Here is a 20,875-nt window from a genome sequence, read left to right as displayed (position 1 = left end):
TGAACACTTAAAATCTGTAGCATCTTGATGCTACACAATAGGCCATATTTGATACCAAACAAGAAAAAGCAAATTTTAAAGAAGCACTGTATGCACATATGCATTTTGGGAATTTAAACACTTACTGTCTGCAATGGAGCTATCAAAGCCTATCAAGAAATATAATGCTTGTTAAAAATTATTCAGCATACTTATGTACATGCTAAAGCATAAGAACTCTGAACTAGTAATTACTGTGTGCACGACTGAGTAAATAGATATGGTTTTTAAATGTTCTGTGCGAGCCCAGTCCTGAAAACAATTATGTACATTTTAGAAATTCATATGTCCATATACTTCAGTAGGATCGCTTGTTCAAGTAAGAACTAGTCATGACAGTAACAGTTTGCAGGATCAGGCCCTCAATGTGATATGTATGTACAATTTTTGTTTTTAAAATTAAGGGAATTTTTAAAGTGTGATTTTTCTATTTTGGTATAAGCATAACGTAACATGGCAGGACCCTGGCCACTATGAGAGCTTTACTCTAAATTATAGTTCAAGTGCAACAGCTAAAAAAACCCCACAAAAATACCTAGAATCAAGTTCTGCTCTCACTTGCACTGGTGTAAATCTGGAGTAGCTCCATTGATTTACTCCCATGTAACTGAATAGAATTTACCCCAACAGTCCAGACAGGATTTGTTTCCACTGTAGAGACCATAATCAAAAGCCTCTAGAACAAATTCAAGTCCTTCTGTAATCACGAAAGCCTTCAGTGTGAAACCTTGGAGAAACATTGCGGGAGTTTGAATTATAAATCTCAGAATAAGGAATTTAGGGAAATATTAACCTTAACATTCTGTGAAACATTTTTGTGATATTTACATTAAAGAGCATCCAAGCGATGATTTACAATTCTGAATTAAAGTGAATATGATCAAAACAACACAGGGTGTGCTACTTACACTCTATAGAGGTGAAGCAAAGGCTGCATATTCTGTGCTTTTCTGAGCCCCAGAGGTCCTCATCTGTTGTTTCAAATGCAGTATGGAAAAAAGGCAGGCTTATGGCTGCTCCGAGAATACTTCAGCTTGTCACAGAAAAAATTGTTAAATTACATTTTTTATTTTTCCGCTTTGGCTATACCCTTGATTAACTCACATGAGCCACACACATTTTCAAAAAGAAAAGGAGTACTTGTGGCACCTTAGAGACTAACAAATTTATTTGAGCATAAGCTTTCATGAGCTACAGCTCACTTCATCAGACACATGCAGTGGAAAATGCAGTGGGGAGATTTATATACATAGAGAACATGAAACAATGGGTGTTACCATACACACTGTAACGAGAGTGATCACTTAAGGCAAGCTATTACCAGCAGGAGAGCGGGGGTGGGGGGGACCTTTTGTAGTGATAATCAAGGTGGGCCATTTCCAGCAGTGACAAGAATGTCTGAGGAACAGTGGGGGGGGGGGGAAGGGGGGAATAAACATGGGGAAATAGGTTTGAATAGAGACTGGGAGTGGATGGGTCATTACACAAAGTAAAACTAAGTTAATTGTATCCAGTTTGCAAATTAATTCCAATTCAGCAGTCTCTCGGAGTCTGTTTTTGAAGTTTTTTTGTTGAAGAATTGCAACTTTTAGGTCTGTAATCAAGTGACCAAAGAGATTGAAGTGTTCTCCGACTGGTTTTTGAATGTTATAATTCTTGACGTCTGATTTGTGTCCATTTATTCTTTTATGTAGAGACTGTCCAGTTTGACCAATGTACATGGCAGAGGGGCATTGCTGACACATGATGGCATATATCACATTGGTAGATGTGCAGGTGAACGAGCCTCCGATAGTGAGGCTGTGATTAGGCCCTATGATGGTGTCCCCTGAATAGATATGTGGACACAGATGGCAACGGGCTTTGTTGCAAGGATAGGTTCCTGGGTTAGTGGTTCTGTTGTGTGGTTGCTGGTGAGTATTTGCTTCAGACTGGGGGGCTGTCTGTAAGCAAGGACTGGCTTGTCTCCCAAGATCGGTGAGAGTGATGGGTCATCCTTCAGGATAGGTTGTAGATTTACAGTGTGTATGGTAACACCCATTGTTTCATGTTCTCTATGTGTATAAATCTCCCCACTGTATTTTCCACTGAATGCATCCGATGAAGTGATGAAGCATCACGAAAGCTTATGCTCAAATAAATTTGTTAGTCTCTAAGGTGCCACAAGTACTCCTTTTCTTTTTGCGAATACAGACTAACACGGCTGCTACTCTGAAACCACACATTTTCAAAGAGTTTCACAAACTTAGCCACATATAAGCTCAAATAAACCCTTCCTGAAACACCTCAGAGTACTTTGCATGACTTCAAACAACATACAAAAAAAATACAGCTCAAAGACAAGGCTACAGAAACGAATCTGATAATAAAGATGAGAGAGAAGAACATTCCAGGAAACACTGTGAGAAAACTCTCCTCGGGACAGAATACTAAATACAGAGAACCAACACTCTCCAAATTGAAACAAGAGTTCCAACCTAGACACTAGGATCCAAGCAAAACTTACCGATATGTTCAAGCCTGTTCATGCTTTTTACATATCTAACACAGCCTTAAAATCATTTATTTGGTCCAGAGAAAGCGAGTGGAGATGCTTGAAATTGGAGAAATTTGATCAGAAATGTTGGTTCTCTTCAGGAAGTATCTAAGAATATCAACCAGCAGACTGGGAAAAAGAACTTTGTATATGTGGTGGGAAGTGGCAAGATGAGGCATGTGTTAAAAATCTCAGCATCCTAGTGAAACAATGTAGGTCGCAGAGTGAAGAGGTTCCTATGGTGATACTGTAGTAACATAACTTGACAGCCAATTGTAAATTAAAAAATGACTGCAGTGTTTGCATGCACTGAGGCCCTGACCCCGCACCATTACAGGACCAAGCCCTGAGGGCAGAAAAGGTAAGTTAGGATAGTAAGATAATAACCAAGGAAAAATGAGACCCTCATTCGAGGGACTCACTGAGCAAAATTCAGCTTGTTTTGTGTTGAACTTGAAGAAGTTAGAAGGCACAGCTGAACATGAATGCAAGAAGAATCATGCAGCACAAAGTAAGCTGCTACTGGGACAGCACAGATAATACTGAGTTCAAGATGGACAGATGGACATCGTACCAAAAGGACTGAAGGTAAAAAATCCATTACAATCTACATACCACACAGACTATGCTGACAGCTTGTGCCACACGCTCTCAAAGAAACTGCGGAATCACCTGATCAACATCCTCTACAGCAAACAGGGAAAGATTAAGAATGAGCTCTCAAAAATGGATACTCTCATAAAAAACCAACCTTCCACACAAACTTCCTCGTGGCTGGATTTTACTAAAACTAGACAAGCCATTTACAACGCACACTTTGCTTCTCTACAAAAGAAAAAGGACACTAAACTTTCTAAACTACTACATGCTACAAGAGGCCACAGCAATGGTTCCCTCAACCCACCCAGCAATATTGTTAACCTATCCAACTATACTCTCAGCCCAGCAGAAGCAGCTGTCCTATCTCGGGGCCTCTCCTTCTGCCCTTCCACCCCCACGAACATGATACAGTTCTGTGGTGACCTAGAATCCTATTTTTGACGTCTCCGACTCAAGGAATATTTCCAAAATACCTCTGAACAACATACTAATCCACAGAGGCCTCCCTACCAACATTACAAGAAGAAGGATTCTAGGTGGACTCCTCCTGAAGGTCGAAACAGCAGACTGGACTTCTACATAGAGTGCTTCCGCCGACGTGCACGGGCTGAAATTGTGGAAAAGCAGCATCACTTGCCCCATAACCTCAGCCGTGCGGAACACAATGCCATCCACAGCCTCAGAAACAACTTTGACATCATAATCAAAAAGGCTGACAAAAGAGGTGCTGTTGTCATCATGAATAGGTCGGAATATGAACAAGAGGCTGCTCGGCAGCTCTCCAACACCACTTTCTACAAGCCATTACCCTATGATCCAACTGAGAGTTACCAAAAGCAACTACAGCATTTGCTCAAGAAACTTCCTGAAAAAGCACAAGATCAAATCCGCACAGACACACCCCTGGAACCCCGACCTGGGATATTCTATCTACTACCCAAGATCCATAAACCTGGAAATCTTGGGCGCCCCATCATCTCAGGCATTGGCACCCTGACAGCAGGAGTGTCTGGCTATGTAGACTCCCTCCTCAGGCCCTACGCTACCAGCACTCCCCGCTACCTTCGAGACACCACTGACTTCCTGAGGAAACTACAATCCATCGGTGATCTTCCTGATAACACCATCCTGGCCACTATGGATGTAGAAGCCCTCTACACCAACATTCCACACAAAGATGGACTACAAGCCGTCAAGAACACTATCCCCGATAATGTCACGGCTAACCTGGTGGCTGAACTTTGTGACTTTGTCCTTACCCATAACTATTTTACATTTGGGGACAATGTATACCTTCAGATCAGCGGCACTGCTATGGGTACCCGCATGGCCCCACAGTATGCCAACATTTTTATGGCTGATTTAGAACAACGCTTCCTCAGCTCTCGTCCCCTAACGCCCCTACTCTACTTGCGCTATATTGATGACATCTTCATCATCTGGACCCATGGAAAAGAAGCCCTTGAGGAATTCCACCATGATTTCAACAATTTCCATCCCACCATCAACCTCAGCCTGGTCCAGTCCACACAAGAGATCCACTTCCTGGACACTACAGTGCTAACAAACAATGGTCACATAACCACCACCCTATACCGGAAACCTACTGACCGCTATTCCTACCTACATGCCTCCAGCTTTCACCCTGACCACACCGCAAGATCCATCGTCTACAGCCAAGCTCTGCGATACAACCGCATTTGCTCCAACCCCTCAGACAGAGACAAACATCTACAAGATCTCTATCAAGCATTCTTACAACTATAATACCCACCTGCGGAAGTGAAGAAACAGATTGATAGAGCCAGAAGAGTTCCCAGAAGTCACCTACTACAGGACAGGCCTAACAAAGAAAATAACAGAACGCCACTAGCCGTCACCTTCAGCCCCCAACTAAAACCCCTCCAACGCATTATTAAGGATCTACAACCTATCCTGAAGGATGACCCAACACTCTCACAAATCTTGGGAGACAGGCCAGTCCTTGCCTACAGACAGCCCCCCAACCTGAAGCAAATACTCACCAACAACCACATACCACACAACAGAACCACTAACCCAGGAACCTATCCTTGCAACAAAGCCCGTTGCCAACTGTGTCCACATATCTATTCAGGGGACACCATCACAGGGCCTAATAACATCAGCCACACTATCAGAGGCTCGTTCACCTGCACATCCACCAATGTGATATATGCCATCATGTGCCAGCAATGCCCCTCTGCCATGTACATTGGTCAAACTGGACAGTCTCTACGTAAAAGAATAAATGGACACAAATCAGATGTCAAGAATTATAACATTCATAAACCAGTCGGAGAACACTTCAATCTCTCTGGTCACGCAATCAGAGACATGAAGGTCGCTATCTTACAACAAAAAAACTTCAAATCCAGAGTCCAGCGAGAAACTGCTGAATTGGAATTCATTTGCAAATTGGATACTATTAATTTAGGCTTAAATAGAGACTGGGAGTGGCTAAGTCATTATGCAAGGTAGCCTATTTCCCCTTGTTTTTTCCTCCCTTCCCCCCCCCCCCCCGGATGTTCTGGTTAAACTTGGATTTATGCTGGAAATGGCCCACCTTGATTGTCATGCACATTGTGGGGAGAGTGGTCAGTTTGGATGAGCTATTGCCAGCAGGAGAGTGAGTTTGTGTGTGGGGGGTGGGTGGGGTGGGGTGAGAAAACCTGGATTTGTGCTGGAAATGGCCCACCTTGATTATCATGCACATTGTAGGGAGAGTGGTCACTTTGGATAAGCTATTACCAGCAGGAGAGTGAGTTTGTGTGTGTGTGTTTTTTGGGAAAAAGGGGGGGGGAGGGTGAGAAAACCTGTATTTGTGCTGGAAATGGCCCACCTTGATTTTCATGCACGTTGTAAGGAAAGTGGTCACTTTGGATAGGCTATTACCAGCAAGAGAGTGAGTTTGTGTGTGTGGTTTTTGGAGGGGGGTGAGAGAACCTGGATTTGTGCAGGAAATGGCCCACCTTGATTATCATACACATTGTGAAGAGAGTGGTCACTTTGGATGGGCTATTACCAGCAGGAGAGTGAGTTTGTGTGTGGGGGGGCGGAGGGTGAGAAAACCTGGATTTGTGCTGGAAATGGCCCAACTTGATGATCACTTTAGATAAGCTATTACCAGCAGGAGGGTGGGGTGGGAGGAGGTATTGTTTCATGGTCTCTGTGTATATAATGTCTTCTGCAGTTTCCACAGTATGCATCCGATGAAGTGAGCTGTAGCTCACGAAAGCTCATGCTCAAATAAATTGGTTAGTCTCTAAGGTGCCACAAGTACTCCTTTTCTTTTTACTGAGTTCAAGGGTTGACACCTAAGGTCCTCATCCTGAAAACACTGATGTTCCCATTGACTACATGGGGACTACCCATGTGAGTAAAGGTCACAGGATCAGGCCTTAAATATGTAAAGTTTGATATTGATGGACATGAGCATAATGCTATCACCCAAAGTAAGCATACATGTTCACTGTATAAATAAATTGGCCATTTGAGTCTCCCCTGAAAATCTGAATTTGATCACATCACATTGATGAGGACACTATGCACGGAGAGTGCTGGGGTAAGATCAGTGCTCTATCAGAGAAATCAATACAAAAGTTTTGCTGGGTAACAAAATCACCAGCTTTTGGGTCAAGCAGGAAACAGATCCAGCAACAGTAACAAAGAAATGTAATTCCTACATGCAGAAAAATAGCAGGCTTTTCACATCCTAACGAGAGGTTAATTACAGTCACATTTTCACTAATGGGGTGAAAAAAGAAAAAAAGAAAAGCATGGAATAAAGAAGGAAAGATCATATGAACCCTGATAGTGCATTATAACCTCCATTAACTAGCAGCACTGGCTGCATTTTAGAGTGAACTCCACAAGAAAGCATTTCAAACGTCAAAATTAGAAACTAAAAGGTCTTCTAAGTAACCTCTGAGGATGTGCGTTCCACTTCCTGGGAAATAGCTGCTTTTTTCTCCCAACCCAACAACATTGTCAAAGGCAATTTGTGAGAGAGGAAAAAAAAAAATTCTTATCCTCTAAGTAAAAACTTCAGTCTAACAGGTCAACATAAAGCAGAAACCAAACCCACAGAATAATATTCTTAAAGCTCTAAAACTAAAAAGCCTTAGTTGTCAACTTCCGAGGGTTTTTTTTTTAATTTGTTGAATATTATGAATTGCTCATTTTCTCTGGAGGACATTGCCCACTTGGTTTTCCCAGTAATATGATATGTTGCAGTGACTTTTAGAAGGAAATCAAAATTAGTTTCTCCTGCTCATCATCATAATCCATTCAGAAAAGACTACCTCAGGTCAACCTCTTGTACTTCATTAGCCTTAGAAGCTCCAGCAAATCTGATATTCCTTAAGCTCATGCATTTGACTTTTTATAGCTTTCCAGTGTTTATGTTGCAATGTCCCTACCAGTTATTTCCACCTCACTTCCAAAATGAAATGGCTCTCTTTAGAGAGAGAGAAAAAAACACCATACAAGAGTACATTTATGTGAAACAAATCAATGAAAGCAAGAAAAATTAAATTTTGACCCCACTGGCTGGGATCTCTTTAAGCCATTCTTGTCAATGACATGACCAACTTTTTAAGGAGCATCCTGTACTTCTCTCCTTATGAATCGGACCAAGCAGTATATGGTTTTCGTGTGTACTTCAGCATCTTCCCATTATCACTGTAGATGTTAAATACGTTTCTCATTTTATTAATGACTCAGTAGAACAAACCCTAATGGCCCAGAAATTAGTCAGACTTGAAAATGTTTTTGGTGGAGATCTTCAGAGGTACAAAGATTGTTGCAAAAATAGTTATTAGAGTTTTGCAGAATCCTTAGAGGCCTGATTATCATAACCCTGTGGTATTACTATTCCCTCTCCCCCCTCGCACCCTCCGGTCCTTATCTAAACATTTTAAATTTCCAGAGGTCATGTAATTCAGATATCTAGGTGAATATAGGTAAGATGCTGATGGACTTGAGAGACTTACTCCACAGCCAGCACAAACGAAGGCTCCTTTACAATACACCTGAGAAACTTGCTTTCAAGTCATCCAAATAATGTGCCTGACTAGAGATGTTTGAAGTGTCATAAGATGGTAAAAGTTATACAGATTCAGCATGGCAGTTCTCAGAAAACAAACACATCCATCTGTTCCACTCAGTGGCTCCTGGGGGACCGTGCTCAAATCCTGGTTGTGCTGACTACAGCCAACACTTTATTTCTTTCGGGTAAGCTTCTCATGCAAAAGTTTACTTCTGGGGAGGAAGCTAAGCAGTTATATTCGAGACTGGCTTTGGAGACCACTTCAAATGCAGAGGTCCAAGGTTGTACACATCCAACTCCCATTCATATCAATGGGAGCAGGACATTCACAGAGGACTTAATATTTATGTTTACCAATTATTCCCTTCCTAATTGATATTAGTGTATTTATTCTGCTAAAGGTACTGTTAATAGAAGGGATGATGCAAATTATCCTAATTAAAATGTCAAAAAAGATAAGAGGAATGTAAAGCATTAATTTTTATAAAGTACTTTTTGTGGATTCTCTCTCATTCTGATCAGTTTCATATTTCTTAATAGAGTGCAAAGCATTGAAATAGGAGGTTTTCTATGTGGTAAATAAACTTCAGTGTTTGTAGATTTTCATCCTTTGAAAGGACACTGTCATCTACTTTTTCATCATTTTATTTTGATTTACTCTCTGTTGGTTTTAATACTGTCTTAGAAGCCTGAGAATAACATTTTCCGTCTGTACTGTTCATGTCCTTTGCCATTTGGCCAATCATTGATTGATTTCCTGCCTTTCTTATGGATTTTAAAATTCACATGACATGTTTATATCCCTCATGTGCACAAGCTTTATCAGTGCTGCAAGGACAGCTTTGAAAATAATGTTGTTAGTTAACTGTTGAAGAACCAACAGAGGAGGGCAGGGAGAACCATCAATGTGTGTGTGTGTATGTGTGTGTGTGTGAGTCTAATATAAACCGTGGGGGTTAGTGTGTGTGTGTTTTTAATTCCCAGCAGTGGTATGATAATTTCCATAGACTTATGGTATTTTGTTTTTTTAAAACACAATAGCTATTTAGACTCCTGCAGCTATTTTCAATCTACAACAAAATCGAGGAGGATCAAATTTTAGGCCTTAACTACCTGGCCATGTCCCTTTAATTATCCTTCATTATGAAAATTAGCATACCACAAAATGTAGTTCTGACTAGCTGTAGTTTTAAAGCTTTAGGTTTTATCATAAATATATTTTATGAAATGGGAAGATTTGTTGGAACAGTAAGAGATTTCAACCCATGCTGAGAAATTGGGAAGATTAATTTTACTCTACAAATTCCCTGCAATTTTTTTTCAGAGTATAACTGCTGAAATATAGCTTTACAATAATTAACAGGATGAGTAACACTAAAGGAATTGTATTTGTGGTGCTATATATGCACCTAAAGTTACTAGAAGCACCAAAAATGTGTCAATGTAGCGCACACAAGCTGTGGTACATTATTCTTTAAGACATCATGGGGATTTCAATTTTGCTACAGACAGAATCATTGTGTTATGAATATAGGTCCAGAGCCTGCCACTCTTCCACAGGATGGGTAGTACTTTACTCCACTAGTCCCACTGAAAGCAATGGGATTACTGTACTATCCCACCCTGAGTAAAGATGGCGGTCTCCAGCCTGTAGTCTGCTGGGAGTGGGGAGAATGCCACTTACACAGGAAAACGCATCATCTGACTCGTCCAAACCATTTGCCTTAAATCAATGACCATTATGGCAAAATTTTAATTCCTCCAGAACATTCTCTATCTCTGGGCTGGATTCTTTCACCTTTACCACACTGTGTAGTATCTTATTCCATCAGGAGATCCACTGAAATTAATGGGATTCTTCACCGAGTAAGATACTGAATAATGTGATTTAGGCTATGTCTACACTTGGAGCTAGGGGTGTTATGCTCAGCTCATGGGGCTATTTTCACGGTAGCGCTCATCGAGCTGGCATGATAAAAATAGTAGTGTAGCCACAATAGTATCAGCAATGAATGGTGGCACAGCCTAGCTACGCTCAGTACAAACCTTCCTGGACTCTTTACAATACTCAGGGTGGCGAGCCCATGCCACCATTCACCACTGCCCATATTATTGCAGCTACACTACTATTTTTACCATGCTAGCTCAATGAGAGCTTGCACAAATATGTCTACGTGAGATGTAGCCAAAATGTGGCAGAATCTAGCCTTCTATGCAGTTAAATTGCTTGCTGAAATGGAATACAGATTCAGACATGCTACCAAACTAGAATACAAATCACAGCTCACAAGTCAAAACGCATGAAGTAACTTTGATGAACTGACAAGTTAATTAACAGATACCCAAAAAGGTCTGACTGGTACAAACAAAACATTTTAGTCCATTGATTTAATATCTTCATCAGATCAATTACTACATTTTTTTTTTTAAATCTCAACAGGGAAACATGCAACCTATATAACTCAAAACTGATGCCTTAATTAAGCAAATTAGAGGCTCAATGTACTGCAATGCATTTTGGAAATATTTTTGAGAGACACCAGGCCAAAGTTCAGGTGGCTTCACTCACTTGTAATACTGCCACAAGAAATTCCAAACATAATATCCTGAGTCCTTGTAACTTATAGACATAAGGTAAACTTTTCAAAAGTGCCTAAAGGTGTGTCTACATTGCAATGAGAGGTGTGACCGCAGCTCAGGTAGTAGGAATATCCGCACTAGCTTTAATCTAGCTAGCATGGCCATAAATATCAGCAAAACTCCAGTGGCATGGGGTTTAGCGCAGTTTAGGAACGTAAGTACATACCCAAGGTTTGGGGCAGGCTTGCACAGCCCTTGCTGAGGCCCAAACTCCCTACAGTTTCATTGCTATTCTTAGCTGTGCTAGCTAGATTAAAGATAGCATGGGTATGCCTACCCAACCTGCAATCACACTTCCAACTGCAATGTAGACATACCTTAGTGAACTTAGGCGCTTAAGTCACATTGATTTTTGGTGAGACCTAGGCTCTTAAGGGACATATTTTTAAAGGTAATTTAAATTCATTTAAAAATATGGCCCTAAATGCCTAAGTCACTTTTGAAAATGGGAGATGGGCACTTTTGCAAATGTTACCCATACTTCATTATTTCTTATTTATTCCTCCACCAAACAGCATACAAACTTAAAGTCCTTTGGGAATTAACTGGATCTAATAGTTTTCCCCTACTGCCACTTATACTAATCTTGGAAGTGTACCAGGCCCAATCCCACAGTCCTTATGCATGCAAAACTCCTACTGGACCAGGCCTGGTGTTCAGCTTCCCCAGTGCTGCCTTTAATGTACATTCCTACCTTTCTCCTCTGCATGTAATTATGGGCCACCATGCACAGAAAAGCAACATGGGGAACAACCAGCACTAGACTGTCTCCTAGATTACTGGGAGCTCCTTAAACCAATCCCTGAGGCACCACAGTGAAGCACGTAACTACAGTCTTTATTGGTCATGTCCATGCTGTAAGAGTATTCACAAAATATTCACTAAATTCCCCGAAGTCCTCTCCCAGCATGCACTGGATTAAACATAAAATTTGGGATGGATTTTTCTGGGGGCAAGTGACACAAAGACTCGTTGGCAAAGGATCCCTTGTTCCTTGCAAACAACTCTCAGCTCAGACCTGACAAACTCATTATACCAAATGCATTTCTGACAGGATAAGTATCCATTAAGAGTAACATGTAAGGTATGTACAGAAAGCTCATAGCTTGTCAAGCCTCGTACCCATTGTGAGACATAGATAAGGGTAATATTTAAGGAATAGTATATTTATATTGAAAGTATGCTTTATGGACTTGGTGTAGAGATTGATCACCAGGGGGTAATGTGCCATTCAAGCAAGAGGGAGTTGTCACCCCTCCTTACTCAGCTGGTGAGATAATGCAATGTTCTGTTGTCTACCCTTGCCACATCCAGAGCAGTTAATGGAAAACCATCAGACAATGACAAACACACAATCAAAACCACATAAAGGTAGAAAAGAACTCTACAGCAAGGCAGGGGTTTGCCCTGCCTGTGAATGGAAACAAAAGACTTTCACTATAACAGCTTGCAGGGAAAGACACACTATATCCATTCACTGTGCAGAAACCCCTGACTGGAGATAAATGCTTTCATGAACTTCAGCTTTTGGTTCCTGGTAGAAACCAGCTAGCTCTTCAACAGACTGGACTTTGGAGGGAAATCTACTTTATTAGATAGGAAAGGTAGCTATTGATAAACGTAGACCCAGGTTTGCATTTTATGTTTTGTGGCCATTTATTTCCACCACACTCTCTTGTTTCTAGTGCAACCCCTATTCTTTCTTAAATAACCCTTTTCTTGATTTATTTTAAGTGCTTATAAGTGCTGTGGTGGTTTGCAGGAGCAGTGGTTTAAGGTAAAATTGGTCAACTGGGTGCACTGCTCCTTTAGGAACAGAAGATCTGGAATTGTGAGTAGCCAGTGTCAGGGACTGGATATCACAGGAGAACGATTCAAGAAGGCTTGGTGGATGGGATGGACCTACTATTACCATTCAAGACAAAGGCCTGGTCTACAATACAGCGTTAGGTCGATGTAAGGCAGCTTGTGTCGACCTAATTACGTCAGTGTACACATAACAGCCTTGCTCCTGCTAACATAACTGCCCACTACACCGACATAATAATTTCACGTCCATGAGAGGCGTAGGATTTATATCGGTAAAGCTAGGGCAGGGGTCCCCAATGCAGTGCCTGCAGGTGCAATGGTGCCCACCAGGGCAGTTGTGTGCGCCCACAGGATACCGCGCCGCCAAAATGCCGCCGCCGAGTGCGGCTGCCGGAGAACCACCTGCCGAAATGCCACCGAGAAGCGTTGCCGTTTCTTGGCGGCATTTCGACGGTGGCGCTTCTTGCCGCTGCCGCTTCTCGGCAGCATTTCGGTGGCGGGGTGTTTGGCGCCTGCCACAGTCTTTTGGGAATAGGAATGTGCTATTCCCAGAGAAAGGTTGGGGACCACTGAGCTAGGGTAACTCAGCGTCCCTGTAGACGCTGCATTACTTACATCTAATGGCTGTCAGCAGAGTCATGAAATTGACAAGAATGCCAGCTCCCCAGCTGGTGCCCAATCTTCTTTCCAAGCGAGGCTGCCACCCAGGCTCCCGGCTCAGGCTGCCGCCTAGACTCCCTGCGGGGAGTCCTGTTGCCCCCCTCTTACTAGAGGCAGAGTAACAAGATGACTCACAGAACTCTCACAAACAGTCTCTTCTTTGACTATTCTAAAGTCCTGGTCAGGTATTGAAGCAATATCCCCCAGGACTCAACACACACGAGAAGGGAAGTCTGAGAAGCACGACAAAAGCATTATAAGACTTCTCAAAGCAAAGTGTGCACTCAGGAAGTTTAACAGTTCTCTCCAAATGGACTGCTATTGTGAAATGGGCAGTACTCTAAAGAGGAAAAAACGTTGGAGCCATATATTTAGGGCTAGATCCTACAACTGAATCCACCTGGATGCGGGGGTTTGCCCACATGGATTCAGTTATAGAATCTGGCCCTTCACAAGGACTATTCACAGAGGTATCACATCTGAAAAGCTAAGCCAAAAGTTTTGTTCGTGTGCAGTGTTTTACAAACATTTCATAATTAAGCACAAGACATGACAGACATTTACTGACAGTTATTGCAGCACTCTCTGGATGTATTATTAAACCCAAGACAAGACACTCAAGGCCAAGTGACTTTAATCACCTTACAAGTGCAATAATGCCTTAGATATGCATAGCCTGAAAATACGTGGGGATATTGAAATAATTTGTAAAGTGATAAGAATCTTACTTGGGGATTATTCACAATGGTTGACATGTTAATTAGACAATCAGAAAAACTGTGTGCATGTCTTTAATAGTGTCCTGGGAAAAAAAAATTTAGTTTGTTCCCTTTTTCTGCCCTCCACCTTCCCCCTCATGATGTACAAGATGACCATGTGGGATTCCCTCCCCAACCCCAACTTGTTCTTTACATTAGCAATATCAAGTCTGATATTTCCTGTGTTGCTGGAAATCTTTCTTCATGGACCGAAACATGTGAATTGGGACCTTTTCAGACTTTACTAGGAGAAGTGGGAATGTTGAATATCCAATAAGAGCTTTTCTTCCAGCTGTTTTACATGTTTGAGTTATACAAACTTTAACAAAACCAAACAAAAAACCCACAGTTTTTAACTGTCTGAACAAAGATCACCTCCCATCTGAGTTTCATTTCATGTTTTCTTTAATATCACAGTTCTACTAGCTCTGCAGCCATTCCTTGCATCTTCCAGGAAAAAGAGGAGACACTCTGCTTCAATTTCTAATTCAAAACCCAAGCAGATGAAATAGCTTACATGCCTTTATAAAGAAGCAAAAAAAGCATAGACTTTTTTTTTTCCTTTGAGGGTCACTTCTAAGCCACTTCAGAACCCTAGTAGTTTCCTGGACTAGATAAACAGAACGGAAAAATACATCTCTTGCTGGAATAACTTCAGTGCTTTAGGATGTACTAAAAATATCTCCATATGTAATTCAGGTGGTGTTTACCATTTCTTAGTGGACTCAGCCAATCTTCCCCTGCAGAGCTAAAAGGGGAGAGGGGTCACGTAAACGAAGTCCCAGTTGCAACAGCAACTCCAGAACAAACACTGCACCAAAATGAGAGCCCACTTCTTCAGAAAGTAGCTTATGGAGGCTGGCAAAGGAACCTTATGAACAAGGGACTTCTTCCTCTGAACAAGTCTTAACCACAGTTTTGGAACTGGTGCTGAACACAGTACAGTTAAACCGTGTGCACCTCTATCAATACTGACCCATGACCTTTCATTCTCAATTTATGAGGCTGATCTTACAGAGGGCATATCAACAACTGACTTGTTATAATATATTAACATGTTAACTAACACAACTGTAAATTCTTTGGTAGACAGGACATGAAAGTAGGCACAAACATGACTAGCAACTCACATCTGTCTCCTGGAACAAACATTTGTGTGCTGTCTTCACTAGAATTTACAATCATATTAGTTAACAAGTTATTAAGTATGTAAACATTCAAGTTTAGCAATACCTTGGGGTAAAACTTGGTTGAATTCAATGGGAGTTTTGCCTGAGTAAAAATTATAGGATTTGACCGCATGTAGTTGCATGCCAAGGTGTAGAAGCTTTATTTCAGTTACAGAGTGATAAAAACAGCTTTTACTATTAGAACAGAGTGCTAGTGAAATAAATTACACTCGAAGAGTTAACAAATAGCTGACCTACGTGCTTCCAGTTGTGCAAGAGCAAACTCTTAATGTCACCAAAGCTCTCCAGTGTCACAATGTAGTTATTTACTGTTTACCACTAGGGTTCCCAGGCCTCCGGTTTTTGGCCGGAATGCCCGGTCGAAAAGGGACTCTGGCAGCTCTGGTCAGCACTGCTGATCGGACCCTTAAAAGTCCGGTTGGCCGCCAGCAGCAGGGCAGGCAGGGTGCCTGCCTGGCCCCAGCAGCTCCCGGAAGCGGCCAGCATTTCCCTCTGGCTCCTAGGTGCAGGGGCAGCCATGGGGGCTCCAAACGCTGCCACTGTCCCGACCGCCGGATCTGCAGCTCCCATTGGCCAGGAACTTTAGGTAAGCGTCACCTGAAGCCTGCACTCCAACCCCCCTCCTGCGCCCCAAGCCCCTCCCCCAGCCTTGAGCCTCCTCCCACACCCAAACTCCCTCCTGGAGCCCATACCCCAAACCCCCTTCTGCCCCAGCCCATAGCCCCCTCCTGCACCCAAACTCCCTCCCAGAGCCCGCACCCCCTCCCACACTCCCAACCCCTCACCCCTCCCGGAACCTCCTCCTGTACCCCAAACCTCTCACCCTGACCCCACACCAGAGCCTGCACCCCCAGCCAGAGCCCACTACCCCTGCACCCCAACCCTCTACCCCAGTCTTGAGCCCCCTCCCACACCCAAACCCCCTCCCGCATCCCAACCTCCTGCCCCAGCCCATAGCCCCCTCCTGCACTCCAAACCCATCGGTCCCAACCCAGAGCCCACTCCTGCCCCCCAAGCCTCTCACCCCCTCCCACACCCCAACCCCCTCCCCAGCCCAGAGCCCTCTCCCGCACCCTAAACCGCTCATTTCTGGCCCCACCCCAGAGCCCTGACTCTCAGCCAGAGCCCTCACCCTCTCCTGCACCCAAACCCCTAGCCCAGTGAAAATGAGTGAGTGATTGAGGGTGGGGGAGAGTGAGCAACAGAGGAAGGAGGGAGGATGGAGTGAGAAGGGGTGGGGCCTCAGAGTAGGAGTGGGGCAAGGGTGTTCAGTTTTCTGCAAGTAGAAAGTTGGCAACCCTATTTACCACTTAAACTTCAAATGAGGTTTTAACGCCCGGCATCAAAAGGGAGTTAAAAGCCATAGCTCCTCAAGGGAAAGGAGAGATCTGCAATTAAGATATTAGAGACAGCACAGTGAACAAGGTCTTCAGTGGGGCAACTGATTTCTAATTTATCAACTAATACATATATCTTTTTATGTAAAATAATGAACTTTAAACTGCACTAATTGCAGGTGGAAAGCATCTAGCACAGTGGTTCTCACACTTTTGCACTGGTGACCCCTTTCACATACCATGCCTCTGAGTGCAACTCCCCTTATAAATTAAAAACACTTTTTATATATTTAACACCATCATAAATGCTGGAGGCAAAGCAGGGTTTGGGGTGGAGGCTGACAACTCGCAACCCCCCCATGTAATAACCTCACGACCCCCTGAGGGGTCCCGACCCCACTTTGAGAACCTCTGATCTAGTGCACAACAACTAAGGCTCTCTGATTTATATGAGATTCCATCAAACAAAAGGTACATGGAAATGGAGACCCCACTCCTTTTCAATACACTTTGTCTGAATTTAAATATACATCTGTTCACATTCCTATTAAAAAAAATGCAATCAACAACAAAAGAGATGAATATACCAGAAATGGAGAAGAATCAAGCATTACAGTGGGCATGCAAAGAGTGCCAGGGAAGCCACACAACAGCGAGGGACAATCAGAGCTCCCACCATCAGCGAACCCTCAAAGAGCAACTCAAACACTTCTCAGCATTTTACCCCCAGACAGGTTTTGAGTGGACTCTGTGGCAGGGTATTATCCGGTGCCCCTATAAACTTCCCCTTGCAGCCTGGGGTGCTCAGAGCCATTGAAGCAAAACCCTGTATCTAACGGAAAGCACTGCAAGCCAGGGGGTGTGTGAGCACCCCCAGTTCCAGCACCTATGCCTTGCAGTCCTGGGGAGGAGGCAGAAGAGCAGCTTAGAGGCGACACCTCCCAAAAGCTCAGAAGGAAAAACCTGACTGGACTCGGGGTGCTACTGCTGCTGGCGCCCCTGGTTTGGCCCGGGGCAGAGCAGGAGGCGGCTGGGCTCTGCCTGGAGCCTGCTCTCTCGCCGTGCCCCAGCACCAGGCAGACGCTCTGAGGAAAGCATCATTGTGGGATTTCAGCTCACACGCGTCTTGATCTGCCAACTGGAGGGGCAACCCAGGGGACTGACCAAATGCGAGCTGGCGTCCAAACAGCCGCTCTTTGCTCCTGCTCCGTAACACAACCGGGAGGGGAACCCCCCCACCCCACAGACACACATTTGACTGAAGTTGCTGGCTCCTTTGTGCTCAGAAATCAAACGGGGGCTAGGGAGCCCCCTGCAGTGCTCGTTGCTCGCAGCCATGCAGGCTATTAGCGAGCCTCCCGGACGAGCCCGGAAAGACGGGAGACGAGAGAAAAGACTCGGGGGGCGGGGAGGGGGGGCACAGAAAGTTCCTGCCACCGCGCCCAGCCGCCCGTCTGCTCCCAACCCCTCTGCCCCGGCACACGCGCTGCCGGGCCGAGAGAAGCCGTCGGAGCGCTGCGATCCCCCCCGCGGAGAGCGCAATGACTTGGGCACGGCTAGGCTCCAGCCTGCAGCCGCCACCCACTGAGGTCAGGGGGATCAGGGGCTCCTAATGCCCACCACACAAACTTCATCCTGGCCCAGGGGACACCTTACTTCCCCCCCTCCCCCTTCCCACCCACTCTGCACTGGCCGGTACCTGGGGAAAAGCTGCGGCTGGTGGATGCATCAGCCGGGAGCTCAGGCGCCTGCCCCACCACAGACACCCCGTGCACAGCGCCGGGCTTCAACTTGGCGGCTGGCTCCGAAGGTCCCTGCAAAGGAGGACAGGGCTCCGGCTGCCGCTGGGAGGGGCCGCCCCGCCGGGAGCTGCAGCCTGATCCCGGCTGGCTGGCTAGCGGCAGGTGCCTGCTGGAGCCCGCGAGCGAGCGACTGGGTCCCCCTCTCCCGGCTGCGCGCAGGGCGGCAGCTGGCGCCGCCCCTCCCGGCTCCCCCACGCCAGCAAGGCGGCCCCGGCCGAGCGCTGGAGGGCAGCGGGCGGCTCCCCCAGATCCTGGCCGCGCGCTGCCTCCTGGAGTGGGGCCCGGGCGGGGCTGGGCTGGAGGTCCGGGAGCACTAGGGGGCGAGGCAGGGCGGGTCTCGCAGGGGCCGGGGGAAAGTCCCGCTTAGCTTCCGTTCCTCCCCCTGGCTGAGCTCTCAAGCGGCTCCCTCACCCCGCCTGTGACCCTTTCCATTGTTGCTGTCAAAGGCACGAGGTCGGAGTTGCCGCTGCTGTTCTGCCCGCACCAGCGGGCACTAGGCGGGTAAAGGCAGAGACCTTGTGTTTTGCTCGGCGGGGTGAGGGAAGGTGACATCTAGCATCGGCCCTGCAAATAACCCATCCCGCGCAAGCTTTATTATTGGGACCCCCCGGAGGCAGCTTCTTCACTTGTGTAACGCAGCCCGGCTTCCAACCCTTGGTCCACTTTGAAATTCGACACCCCACCCCAAGGCCAAACCAAGACCGGGTTGGTTGCTCTTTAAATAGAAGACTGGAGTTTTGCTTTTAAATTGTGCCAGAATCAAAGTTGACCAGTTCATAAACATTGTTTTTATTCGGAGACAAAACGTATGTGACATTTCAAAACAAATGGCCTACAAGGTACATGTTATATTGTAACTCAGCGTTACATTTAGGGGGGTCAAATTCCGCTCTCAGTTATGCCCCTGTGTCACTCCACATCAATCGGCCTACTCCAGATTAACACCAGTAAAGCCAAGCAGCATCCCATGGTTAAAGTACTGCCCTAGGGCGGGGAACACCTGGATTCAATTTCTGCCTCTATCACCGACTTCCTGTGTTACCCTGGGAAGTCACATTTAACCTCTCCCTGTCTGATTTACCTCTCTGTAAAATGGGAAGAATGTTTCCCTACCAGGGTATTGTGAGGAAAAAATTATTAGTATTTGCAATGAATTTTGATAGTACAGCAATAGTATAAGATATAAGGACCTAGACAGCTGTACCTATATTCTCCGTGCATATTCAAATGTATATACTTTCAAATTATTGAATTTGACAAAAGTAAAATATCCCATAATGAATATAAGTGAAACACCTTTAATTTAATAATTTTTCAAATGTTAACCATCTAGGGTTTATCCAGTGAATAGATGTGTCTTATTTATGCAGTTCATTTCCTTTCAATAAGTTTTCCCATTTTGAATCCTTTTATATAGTCAGTAGATAATAGTTTGGATTTTAAGTAAATACATTGGTCAGCAATTAGCCCCTATTACAGTTGAACTGCTTTTGGCATTTTGAGACATATATATTTTTGAGATCATCTATCACTCATGTGCAACTACGGCTTAAGTGCTGTAAAAATGTAAATAAAATAAATAAGGAAATAAATCTACCCCACAAGTTTATAATTTTTTAAAATTACAAATAAAATGCATCCTAGTATGTACATAAGAAACCTGACAGGACTTGGCTCCACCAATACATTGCAGAATATTAGATGGTACCTGACACCTGTTATAAAACATCTGCCCAGTAAACACGTGAGACAAGAATTGCTCAGGTTTCAGAGTAGCAGCCGTGTTAGTCTGTATCCGCAAAAAGAAAAGGAGTACTTGTGGCACCTTAGAGACTAAGAAATTTATTTGAGCATAAGCTTTTGTGAGCTACAGCTCACTTCATCGGATGCATTCGTGAAATGAGCTGTAGCTCACAAAAGCTTATGCTCAAATAAATTTCTTAGTCTCTAAGGTGCCACAAGTACTCCTTTTCTTTTCAAGAATTGTTCAGTAGAAATTGTTTCAATCTCTCCAGTAAATGAGATGCAGTTAGGGTTAGTGGAGTTTTGGGGTATGATTATATATTTACTCACAAGACTGGGAACATATGAAAAGCAGTGTCATAACACCTTTCATAATGCATGAAGGCCCCAGTCATGCAATCAGGTGTATATGAGTGGATCCCTAGGAAAGTGCAGAGCCCTGCTGGTATCAATGGGGCTTCTCAGTGGATATAAGGGTATGGCCTACGTGGCTCCAGTTGCAGGATTGGGCTACATATTTCTAAAGCACAATGCAAGTACACAACAAGAATATGTGATTTTTAAAAATAAATCATATGGATAACTTCCTGGATATTTTATTGATACTTCTTGCATGTAGATGTTACATTAGGTTTTCTTTAGTTTATAAGTACCTTATTTTTCCAAATATATTTTAATTATATTTATTGTGAC

At 44.1% G+C, this 20,875-nt stretch overlaps 1 protein-coding gene across 2 annotated transcripts in view; it reads right to left on the bottom strand.

The window, feature by feature from the left end:
* KCNG2 (potassium voltage-gated channel modifier subfamily G member 2) overlaps positions 1 to 18,609 on the bottom strand; it is a 77,386-nt gene extending 58,777 nt beyond the window's left edge. For both annotated transcript variants that reach the window (XM_074943148.1, XM_074943149.1), the window contains exon 1: positions 18,337 to 18,609. The gene's annotated coding sequence lies outside the window, so the exon portion shown is untranslated. The remainder of the gene's footprint in view (positions 1 to 18,336) is intronic.
* Positions 18,610 to 20,875: the final 2,266 nt, after the last annotated feature.

Source organism: Natator depressus, chromosome 2 (genome assembly GCF_965152275.1).
Source record: "Natator depressus isolate rNatDep1 chromosome 2, rNatDep2.hap1, whole genome shotgun sequence".
NCBI classification, from domain to species: Eukaryota; Metazoa; Chordata; order Testudines; family Cheloniidae; genus Natator; species Natator depressus.
This window is presented reverse-complemented; position numbering and strand designations above follow the sequence as displayed.